The sequence below is a fragment of the Aptenodytes forsteri genome, unplaced genomic scaffold, assembly GCF_000699145.1.
Source record: "Aptenodytes forsteri isolate BGI_AS27 unplaced genomic scaffold, ASM69914v1 Scaffold145, whole genome shotgun sequence".
NCBI classification, from domain to species: domain Eukaryota; kingdom Metazoa; phylum Chordata; class Aves; order Sphenisciformes; family Spheniscidae; genus Aptenodytes; species Aptenodytes forsteri.
The window spans coordinates 5,327,324-5,339,810 of record NW_008795122.1 but is presented as its reverse complement, the minus strand read 5'-3'; positions in this window follow the sequence as shown (position 1 = coordinate 5,339,810).

Here is a 12,487-nt window from a genome sequence, read left to right as displayed (position 1 = left end):
AAACATCTGTCAGAGGAGCCTAGGTACAGCTAGTGGTGCCTTGGGGCTGAGATGGATTGTATCACTGTTTCTGCACTCTTCAGTACAGGCACTACTCACTCTTTGAAAAAAAGTCCTCAGACCATCATGTGTACTAACACAAAACTGATTCCTGATAATTTATAATTTTCGACCACCTCCTTACACCTTCAGTACTCGCACTCATCCACAGACTACAGATAAGAACACAAATTGTCTGGCCTCTTCGTCTTCCCTTCAGTCACATTCCTCTGGTGTCTGTGATGGACAAGGTCCAGGGTGCAGTTGGCCAGTTCTTTTACATGCTATTTATTAGGCCTACAACTTTCCAGCTGGAGGGTGTCCACCACATTCTACAGAATTCAAGTTTTCATAGGAAATCAAAGGAACTCTCGTGCTGGGACCACAAAAGGAAAACAAACAAACACTCTCTAAGTAACACTTTCTTGGGTGGTTCTTGGTTATGTTATGCTAGGAGAAAAATCCCTGATGTGAATATAGTGTGAATGCTAGCCGGTTCTTACAAGAAATATTTCCCCCTCCCCAAAACAATAGCCTAATAAATAGTTTCAACTCTTATCTTATATCATCCATTATATGTTTCACGTTACTACAGAAGTAATTGCTGTTACTATCAAAGCTAGACACAAGTCTTGCTCAGTGCCTTAGGCAAAATGCCTAAGTTGGGCAGTACTCAATGCAGGATTCTCAAATCTCTGCATCACAGGACCGCAGTTTCTGCACTGAGAATTAACTAAACTGTAAAATAAGAGTCCAGGTTGAAACACCATGTCAGAAACGTATTGTGATCGCCTCATTTTAAAGGCATTAACTTGTAAAATCCCTTCCATTCTGTTACCCTGAATATTCAGTATGTGCCAGGCACTGTGGAAAACGTTTTTATTTCTCTGCAAATGAATATACATCAGAGTGAGCGTTTACAACATTTTTCTAGAATTGGGTTTGTATCACTGACAATTAAGGAGTGGTATCTTTAACACTCTGTATCACTTTTAGATGCCAGACAGCAATGTTTAACAAAGCAGGCTGTTCTCATTTTTACATATTTTTTTGTATTCAAATTTGCAAGATGGTGGGTTATCCGGCTTCGCATTCAGTCTACGACTGAAATCTGGGAATAAATGAACATGCCAAGCCTTCCTTTATTATACCTCATTTCTCAGAGTAACTCTTTCAGGTTCCATCTCTACCATCCCTATTTTAAATTTGTTCTTTTTAACATAAATCTACAAGTACAGAAAAATTTCTCCCCTTTCGACTGTACATTGAGGCCAACAGATTCACTGTTGATGTAGTTCATAAAGGCAAATTAAGGAAGTTCCATCTCACACCTCCTTTCTTATCTCCTGAGCCCATATGAAATCATACAAATTATTGTAAGTGAAATTAAACATTCTAACTTTTCCCTGAAATAGGGAGGAAAAGATTATTCTTGGGAGTCAATCTTCTTACAGCTCTCCTAAGATGCAACATCTAATAGATTTCAGGGTAAAAAAAGAGCCTCCTGTACAGATTTCAGTTTCAGTCTAATAAAACAGCTGCAATAAAGTTTATTAACCTGCACACCATCATTGACAAAATTACAGTCACGCTGTGTGCAATGGAGTGTGCAACGTGATAATGCAATAAAACATTTTTTTTAACCTGTTACTTTGGGGTTTTTTTTTCCCATCGGGGACATCAGTGTTTAAAGTCAGGGCGCACTGCTTTAACAAAATAGGTGGGAAGCAAAGCCAGTCCACCCAGTCCCACACCCCTGCCACCCATCGCAGTGAGGGTATTCACCCATCACTGTTACGGACAAAGTACCTATACCAGACAGCAGCGTAATCAATGACAGCAAACAGTTCTGGGACTATCCTGAACTGACAGTGAAGTAGACTAGAAAGTGAAATCCTTTCTTTGCTTAGCTTCTTGGCAAGCTAGTACAAATCCATGTTCCCTGTTGAAAAAAGAACAATGAGGAGGTTTGTAAGAAGGCAGACCTTTTTCTACTCAAAGAAAGCTAATTTCTAATGGCTGAAAATGCCCTCTTTCCCTGACCTGTGGGAAAATGCGAGAAAGGACTCACTGCTCTAAGGTATGTCTCAAAAGTAGCATCCAAGGTGCAAAGACTCCCAACCCGAAATATTTCTGTGAAAGTACAAAGTATTGAGCAACTTTACTGTGGCAGGCACTTCTGAAGGAAAAGGGTCCTCACCTGCACCAATACAGGCAGAAGAGGCACACAACATGGCCACTGCTTTTGGTTTGACAACGCGGAGCCTAAGCTACCTTGCTGCATCTCTACAGACAGTCTGAGATATGCGGAAATGTGCTGCCACCATTGCAGTCTAGAGGCTGGAATGGAAACTCTGTAAGGAAATACATACTTTTTTTTTTTTCTTTTAAAGGAAAGGCAGAAGCACTAAGCTGCACTATTTCATCCCAGTGAAAGACTGGGTCAGCAGCTGAATGCAATACATCTCTAACCATTCCATTCTTTAACTACAGCGACAACTGCTGGGAAAACCCTGTTCAGATAATCACAAGGAATGTAAAAAGGGGTTCCAGTAAGTTGAATATAGATCATATTTTTCAAGAGTAAGACCTATTGAGGACATCATGGGTAAGTTCAGCATGCCCATGACATTCAGTTGTCCTGGAAAGTCCTTAAATAACATCTAGCACCACAATATCTGAAGATTATGATACCTCATTCCTGCATAAAAGGAGGAACCATTCAGAACTAGCCACCAGTAAAGTCCAGCCTCAGAAATCACAGGTGGGTCAAAAAACCCACTGAAGAAAGAAGGGGACCATCACGTCCTTCTTGAAATGGACACCTGCTGTAATGGGGGCCAGCTGCAATTCACAAGTGTTTGCTCACATTATTTTTAGCATTACAGAAAAGAAAGGCCAACGTTCTCTCTTGTCTCAGAGGCAAATACGGAAGCTGGAGCTGTGAAAAGGGACGGGATCAAACAATTTGAGAGGAGTCTAGGAAGCCTTTCTAAGCAGTCAGTCATGCCTCCTGCTAAAAGAGGAGGACAGGCACCAAGATGTCATTCTCTTAAAAGTCAGAAATAATGAGGAATAGCTTATCAAGATAAGGATTATTAGCAGACAGGCTAGTGGCAGAACTAGTTCACCACAGTGATGATAAAACAGTATTGGGAAAGCAGAGCAATTTTGAGGAAAGGTAGCTAAAAATACCTGCCCAACGCACACTCCTCCAAGTCCTTCTCATCTCCAGTATGGTGATGCTTCAAAGTTAAATGTCCCAACAGACAACCCTGTACTCTGTCTGCTAGTGTCAAGATGAAGCACTGTATGCTGTGGCAGGCCTGTAGTCTCCGAGGGTTGCGTGTCTGTATGAATGATGAGAATAGCTGCATTTTGTTCCAGTTACTGTGAATCAGGAGCAGAACCCCGTTGCCTGGCAAGCTTTCAGCACAGGCTTCAGCTGGGAAAAGTCTGGGTACACTGCTTGGGCTGTAGTATTGAAGGAATATACTACTCAGAAGGACGAACTGGGTCTTGTCTAGTTTCCTGATCTTGCTTTGTCCACGAGGTCCACACAGGGTCCGTTCCAGAGAGACACATGCACACCACACAATCCCTTCCTAACACCACCAACAAAAGACCAAGACTGATGTCCAAAATGTTTCTTGGGAAGGCAGCTGACATCCCCAATTCCAAGGGTCTGGCAACAGCAAGGAATTTCTTACACTGACCTCTCAGACTGGGACCTTCTGGCATCTGTCAGCAAACAGCAGAATCCACCAACTGCTGGATTAAACATGAAATACGTGATAGTGCAAACACATAAGCAGTGGCCAGTCTCCTTTCTAGCCCCTTTGGTAACACTATGACTTCATATTGCATGCTTAATTTTTTTTTTTTAACCTCTGTAAATGCTTCTATGCATTCTTACAAAACCTTCCCTATATTTACCAAATTCTGTCTTCAAGTTATTTTGGTTTTCTACTCAGCTATTCCATCGGGAGTTTATTCTAGAACTTCACCTCTCAGGATGTTTGAAAAATTTCTTTTAATTTTCAGTCTAAATTCATTTAGGACTAATTAATAAACATATTATCTTGTGCTGATATTATCCTTCAATTTCAACAGCTCTCCTCCCTCCCTGGTGTTTGCCCTCCAAAGGTACTTAGAACAAAGTTTTTTCCTGGATATTATATACAAATTATAGGGAATAGAGGCTTAGCATATTTTGTCAGAAAGTCTGACAGAAGGTAACCATCCACTGGGAAAATATATTTAACTTATTTTTTTACTAATGAACAAAAAGCAGACGCTGATTTCTTTTCCTAGTTACTCCAGTATAAACCATGAATGATTATACCTCCATGGAGAGCAAACTATAACCTATGGCTAGCCAAGAGCCAAGAATTGCATCTGAGCAGGCATCTGCCTAGGGCTGCAGTGAGGATTGTAAGCACTAAGCTGTCAGTGGAGAACAAATACCTAATAGAGGAGGGGAGAGCAGTAGGCATCTGTGATTGTAAGAGATATCTTTTTAGAGGCCTTGGAAAGTGAAAGATGTTGACCATAGACTTCCTCCAGCCCAAAGAGACTTGAAAACCAATGTATCTGGCATCTAGACCTCCTACTGTCTAGGTAAATGCTGCACCTGCTTCAGTTCAGATTGGACATTAGGAAAAGGGTCTTCACTGAGAGGGTGGTCGGTCACTGGAACAGGCTCCCCAGGGAAGTGGTCATGGCACCAAGCCTGTCAGAGTTCAAGGAGTGCCTGGACGATGCTCTTAGTCATATGGTTTGAGAGGTGGTAGATGTCCCAACCCTGAAAACATTCAAGGTCAGGTTGGACGGGGCTCTGAGCAACCTGATCTAGTTGAAGATGTCCCTGCTCATTGCAGGGGGGTTGGACTAGATGACCTTTAAAGGTCCCTTCCAACCCAAACTGTTCTATGATTCTATGATTAATTCCTATGTTTTAGGTAGTCCTGCGAGGACCAGGGAGTTGGACTTGATGATCTTTATGGGTCCCTTCCAGTTTGAGATATTCTGATTCTATGACTCTATGTCTATGCAAAAGGCAATTTTATCCACCCCCCTATTTCTCAATGTAACCATCACACTTTTGTGTTGAATTCAATGCCATTCAAGTGTGTTAGGAATGGTCTCAGGACACACCATGCATCGAGCCTCTGTGAGTGCCAAAGCAGCTCATTGCTATCTCCAAGCTGTGGCGGCATTGCCATGGAGAGAACAAAGACTTCTCACTTCTTGAACCATGATGTCTGAAAATTCAATAGATCCTACCTTTAAATAACCAAGGAAGTCTGAGGTCCAGGACAGAGGGACTGATTGACGTAAATCAGGTGGCCCTCCAGCACAGCTGCTCTGTATCGATCTCCAAGACTTCAGCACCTAGGGGGGATTTGTCTCACCAACTGCAGATGTCGATATATGAGCTCATCACCTTGGGCTACCCTTAACTGAGAGAGATAAATAGGTGCCTCTAGGGCTCAATTCCTCTAATCCTAATGTGGATATCTAAAATAGCTTAGATGAATTGCACCCAACTATAGGGTCCAATGATCATAAAAGGAATCTAGGGAGAGTAGCTTTGATGTAGGCACTTACGCTGTAGATAAGGTAGTTGAGACAAATCTTACTGCTGAAGTCTGCCTCAGGAGAGCTGGCATTCAGACAGATCTGAATGCCACAAACAGGGGTTCAAAGGATGGGTTTTCAATGACACCATGATCTGTAAGTCTTTATTCAGTCCAGCCTTTTCTCGTTGAATTTTAAATAGATGAATTTGAGATTTGGCTCAATGATAGCAGCAATAAAGTCATTGCTAATCCAGGAAGACTGATTTATGGGAAAATATTACAATAACTAAGTACGTATAGCTTGACTAAAGGTACTATTGAAAGAGAAATATGATAATTATCTACAAGCTCTGGAAGGATGCACACACTAAGGATTTTTTTTAAATACGGATTTACAGGAGACTATAGGTAAGAGTAATGTGATTATACAGAGCAAAGTAAAATTTAGGCTGACAGGGAAAAAATTCCTAATAATGAAGTGTATTCTATTGTAGAATAATCTTCCAAAGGAACTTGGCTGAAGTCCAATCACATCTAAAGCCAACTGGATGAAGATCCGCAGAGAACAATCCTGCATTAGCTGCAAGATGGACTAGATGACTCAACAGCACTTCTTCATTTTTAAATTCCTATCATTCCACTGTGTAAAAGAATCCAATAAGCCAAAGGGAAGAGGGAAATAGGCTTAGCAACAACAGCACAGCCGTCTCTTCTCCGAGGTCTGCAAGCTGCAATCAGTGCATCTTGCACTGATTGCATTGAGGGAGGAAACATCTGTATGTGGTCAGAGTACTGTCTTAATTCGGTGCTATGAAGTCATATGCCTGATGTCCCCTTCTCCCCCTTGCTCCACTCCTTAATAAAGTAACATTACCAGAAGAATCGACCCTGTGTTGTAACTGTATCAATCATGATTTTTGCTGCACCAGCTACTTATAATTGGTTTAAGCTTTCTTGATCTCAGATGCCAAGTGGTGTTAAACAAAACACAAAAAGTAAATAGCCTGTAGGCACATATTTCCGCTGAAATAATCTTGCCACATGTTGATCTACAAGGAGTAGGGTAACAGTGTTCTCCTAAAGTTATGACACTCATTTTTAAAGCTGTGCAATAGTTTACTTTTAAATTTTGAAGCGGCTTTGACATTTTATAGCTAAAAAATCTTGCTGGGAGTCTGTGTTACTATACTCTGTTTTCTGTTACACTTAAGCCGCAAATAACGGAAGTCTTCTTAAAGAATGACTATTCAATTAAATTGTGGATTTGGTTTTCCTCTCCAGGGAATATTAGATGGTCTTTAAAAAAAAAAATATATATATATAATACTTTCTGAAGAAGGTGCTTTCAAGTGTAACACTAGCTTTCTATAACCCATTGCAACTCCACTTTTCCCCCAGCAGTCTCACTCTGTAATGCTGCCTAAACCTCTTCTACCCACTTCATGGAAAGGTCTGAGAGTTCAGAGAATGTATTTAGGACATATAGCAGGGGACAACTTTTCTAAAAAAGATTTTAAAAGAATACCATCATCTGAAAAATAGATCTGCATGCCATAGGGTTTTTTGGTTGGTTTTTTTTGTTGTTGTGGGTGTTTTTTTGCCTCAAGTGCTCAATTAAGCATACAACAGCAGACAGGATTTCTGTTTTTCAAAAGAAGGAATATTAATGGAAATCCATGTCTGCATAACAAAATAATGATCAACAGCCCATAGCTTACACCACTGATTCTGAATTATTCACATTTCTCCTTGATTTCTTCCCCTTCTCCAATGAACTTTCCAAATCAGAACCCAAACTACTATTTTCCTACCTTCTTTCCTTTGTCAAAGGAGTTAAGAGAAGGCAAATATTAGAATTTTACCACATGCAATCCTTCTAAATGCTTATACATTTGAGATTTTTTCTTCTCTCTTGTCTTAAGATAATACGAGACATAAACCATGAATTACCCTTTAACCGATACAGCTGGTAATTCCCACTCCTGGCGATAGAGCTGAGGCAATAAAGTGGGAGCTGTGTCCCCGCAGTCTACCTGCACCTGAAACCGAGGTTGCCTTAGTAAAAGCAACACACCGCTTTTAATTTGTCTGAACGTATGCCGAGAGGAAAACTGGCTGCCGCGTTATAGTTGAAAGGGGTTGGACACATGCTGCTGCGGGTCGGTGTTCAAAGAGCGGCCTGAGATGCCGTAAAAGATGGAAGATAATCAGCAGGAAGGCACTGGGGGCCAAAAGGCAGGTCTATGGACCGCAGGGGTGCAGGTGCACGACAGGGGCAGCGGGCAGAGGTAGGAAAAGGAGCAGATGGGGAAGGGTCTCACATGAAGCAGCATTTTATCACCTCCAAAATGACCAGGAGGAAGAAGACACTGCCTACCAGAAGGCCCTAAAGATGTAAGAAGCTCCTTTTATCCTGCAGTTTTCTGGGCAACCTGGGCAGAGCTCTGTACGCAAACCCAGCAACAACGTCTCTGCTGCTGCCCTTGGGCTTCTTTTCCGCTTGATGTCTAAGCAAAGAAAAAACAAAAAACAAATAGCAAGACTGGGGTATGATGAGACAGAGGAATGGAAAAGCTGATGAAAGCATTTTCCAGGCCCCACACAGAGGGGCAGATCAAGGAAGAAGTGGAAGGAATATTTTTTAATTATTTTTAGGAAATTATCAGTAGGAAATTGGTCGTATTATACTTAACTCAGACGGCTATTTCTCATGATGATATTTTAACCAAAAGCTAACCTTGCTATAATTTTTCACTGATTTACGATGTTGAAATAATTATGAAAAAAATGGAGAGGAAATATTATATTTCTGTTTTAACTAAATGGGTGAGAATCAACCATTGAAAAATAATCACTTGTAAGGACTACATAAAGCTCAGCTTGAAGGATGGCTTTTTGCACCAGTTAGCGGGACTGTCAACATAGCAAAGATGCTATAACATGAAAATACTTTCACAGCTTTACAGCAGAGTAACTACTTGATTTCTTTGTCCTGTTTTGCTTTGCTTTGTTAGAAGATGTGTGGCCGGGCAGCAGCCATGAAGGCTACATAATTTCCTGCTGCAGATTTCTGCACTTATATGGAAGTATCTGGAGAGAGGGATGATTTAACGATGGAGTATGTTCAGACACAGGGAGTTTCTCGAGGATGGGTAGGAAAGGGAGAGAGAGACGGCCATTCCTGCAGAGATGAGTGGGGAGCAAACTCGCAGCAAGGCTCCAGAGGTAACAAAAAGAAAGGGACTTTGCTCATGGAGATCTTCCAGTGAGGATTTCATAGCATCTGTGGCTAATCTTGAGAGCTGCAGGCTGGAAAGAATGACCAAAAGGAAAAGACTATCCTAAGAAGACCATCTGCAGGGGGGCAGACCTGTTTTCAGTCCCTTTATTTCAGGCTCTTTCATAGCAGGTCACAGTTTTCTCTATTAAGAGTAATTCAGCTCTAGTTTAGTATCATGCGCTGTAACACTCAGCATTAGGAACCAGAAGTTTTTGGGGTCATGGATTCAGTGCGCTCACTTTTAGGAAACCAAAACTGCCTGATATGAAGTCCTGCCACAAGCTTGGATTATTATTGAAAAAGATAATGGAAAATTGAAAGAAACTGCAAAAATAATACATTTTTGTCCAACTGAAATGAGTAACTTGAAAGCTAGGAAAAGCATTTTGGGGCTTGGGATTTTGTACGTTAGCATTTAATAGTCCTACTTCAGCAGGGACTCCAGGGGACCAGGTGGTGAAATAGGAAGGAAGCAGCAGGACAGTGATAAGCATGGAGCAGTCGTCCTTGTTTTAGGGTAAGCAAAAGGAAACCGTCTCAGCTAGAGAAAGCAGAGAAGGCTGTGAATTAAAGGTGCACTTTTCAATATCAAATTATTTCCTACACCCTCACATGCACAGTGAGAGAAGTCATGGGAAATTAAAATGCATGAAGATTAGGAAAAAAAGCCTTCCTTATTCTTAAAATCTTCTAATTTGGGGGTCTGAGTCTTGATTTTTAAGCTTAGATTGCTATCAATGGCACCTCTCTTGCTTTGCTTTGAGACGCACATTTTAACCTACTGAGGATTCTTGCAAGGTTTTGTTCGGATGGTTTTGAGTTTTGGGGATGAGGGGGACAAAAGGGAGTAGAAGGAGATGATCATCTTTAGAAAGTATTCATATATTTCTGCAGTGTGTCCCAAGAGTTTTTAAGGACTAAGGTTTTTTCTGTCTAGTGGGTGACACACTCAGATCCTTGTAAAGCCAGAATGCTCCTGGGCTCCCCCCACGCTGCCTAACATTACGCTGAGCAAATGTAACAGTTACAGGGCTTTTTAAAACCAGAAACACTTACAGAAAGATATCAAAATTTGCTTGGCATTCTGAATTAGAAGAAAAGGAGACTAATTCATTACAAATGAGATTCTTAAATACTATAACTACACACAAAAATCCAGCAAGTTTACGTGCATTAATTGTCGCCATAATGTTGAAGTGTCTGTGAATGCAATTGCATTACCCGATTAAGCCCCAAATTGTCAAATTTATTCATGCAGTGCTGGCATATCATATTTTAAAATGATCCCAATCCGTTAGATAATACTCCCTTTCTGCACATGAAGACATTCAACATTTAAAAGAAAAAAATCTTTCCAGTATTCCTTTAGATCCCAGGTGGGTTGGATTTTTCAGCTTAAGCCTCCCTAAAACACAGAGGACTAAATATTGAAAGCGTTGTACAGATTTTATAATTCAGAATATGGGGGTTTAGAGGCAGACATCTCACAACTTCATCAAGAGCGAAGGCCTAGGTTCTTTAACCACCGTCCCCACTGCAACCTTAAAATATCATATTACAGTCCTCCTGCATTAGATTCCTCTGTGGGTTCAGGTAAAGGGAAACTGGCTGTCCACAAACTGTGAAATTTAAAATATGTGTAACTAATCAAGATTAATCATAAATATGGAAGACTAAAGAGTCCCATCTTTCACTTAGGAAAGAAAGGCATGCTCTGGCACACCAGCTTTTGAAGGATTTACATCCCAAGCACAGGATCATGAGGTCTGCTGGTTACACAGCGTTTTCACATGACTGAAAGAGATTTTCTAGCCACTAATAACACCAATGTAAATTTTAATGGGGCTGTTCTGAAGAAAAATAATTAACGTATGGTTGACTTCCCATATATTAGAAAAAACAATAATAGTGACTAAATCAGTATCTTCTGTAGCACAGCATAATTTCAGCTGTCTTGGTCATGATGAGTTGTGCGGCTGGCATCTCACAGGCATGGATCACATAATGAGAACGAACACAAATCGTTTGCAATGTCAAGGATTAGATTTTACCTAAGACAGAGGACATAGGACCATATTATGAGGGACTACCTAGAAAGCAGCAGGCAGCCAGCCATTACCTCTTTGAGTCACAGAAAATCCCTGACAGGTGGTTAATTGATAATACTGTATCACGAGGCAATCTCTACGCTGTTGGCTTGATTGCTAGGCTTCAAGTGAGGGCACGTAATCTTGGCTTTTCACAGTCCCTGAGTTCAAGGTGCCATTCTGAACGCGTGATTTACAAGCCCCCAATCCCCACAGAGTTAAATTCTTGTAAGAAGTTTGTATCTGCTATAAAAGGGGCTCAAAGCAATCTCAAGCTGTGGCAGTGCCATAGGGAACTTCTCAGGATGCTGTGTCCTACCCATTATGGCTACCAACACAACACTAGTAGATGTCAAAGAGAAATCAGGACACTGAATCTACCTGAGAAGCTCTTGTCAGGACCTGCTAGATGATGCTTAGAGATGTTAGCTGAAATAAACAAAATAGGGAAATGATTAATGGCAGCGAGTCTGGCAGGTGGGTTTTTATCCTGGCAGACACTCGGCAGACTGTGGGTTCGACTTAGTCACAAAAGGAGGATGTGGAGAAGCCGGATCAGATAACAAAAAAAGTCTGCAAAACACATGCCTCTACTTGGGATCATATTTATTAAAACAGCCATTCAAGCAGTCTTATTCTTAGAATAAGAACTAAAATAAACAGAACAACCCCAGCTGTCCAGAGTACCACCGATTAATCACGAGGTTTCCTTTATTTCAAGAAAAACAGAGAGGCTTCTGAACTACCATCCACCCCTTGTCTAGGTTCCCCCCTATATTCAGTGGAGTAAAACAAGGAGCTTCTGGCAACTGGACTCCTGACTGAGATGGCCAGTTAAGGACCTAGGGGTGGATGGAGTAAATCCAAGCTGTTGCTGTATCACATTTCCATACAGTGTGGGGAGAGATAGATAATGCCAAAATGCAATGCAATGCAAAACATAGCTGGGCTGAATCACTCTCTGAAGCTGCTCTCTTGGCTGCACGGGGAGAACAGGCACCTAACTAGTATCTGTAGGATCAGATCTGGATTCATCCCACCTCCATCTTGGCACAGCAGACTCTCTATACAAATTTAGCATGCCAAAGGATTCATCTACCCATCATTTAACTCAGATGTCCATAAAATGATTGCTGGGTTCAGAAAATATGAGTGGCGTGGTAGACAAACTCCTGCTTCCATCAATCAGCTTTTCATTAACATCATTCATCCTGTCCTCTTTATACTGAATAAAATCTGCATTTTCTCTTTACCATGTAAATACCTCTTACATAATAAACACCGCAACACAATGAATCCTTCAGTGTCCCTTTTTCCGTGTCGGGAAACTGTCTCTGCACTGCTTTATGCTGAAAAGATTTTTCAGACCTCAGCACACACATTAACTGTAATATTTCTTTCCTGTGCAAGCGAATCCAAAGATTGTCTTTTTCATAGAATCATAGAACAGTTTGGGTTGGAAGGGACCTCTAAAGGTCATCTAGTCCAACCCCCCTGCC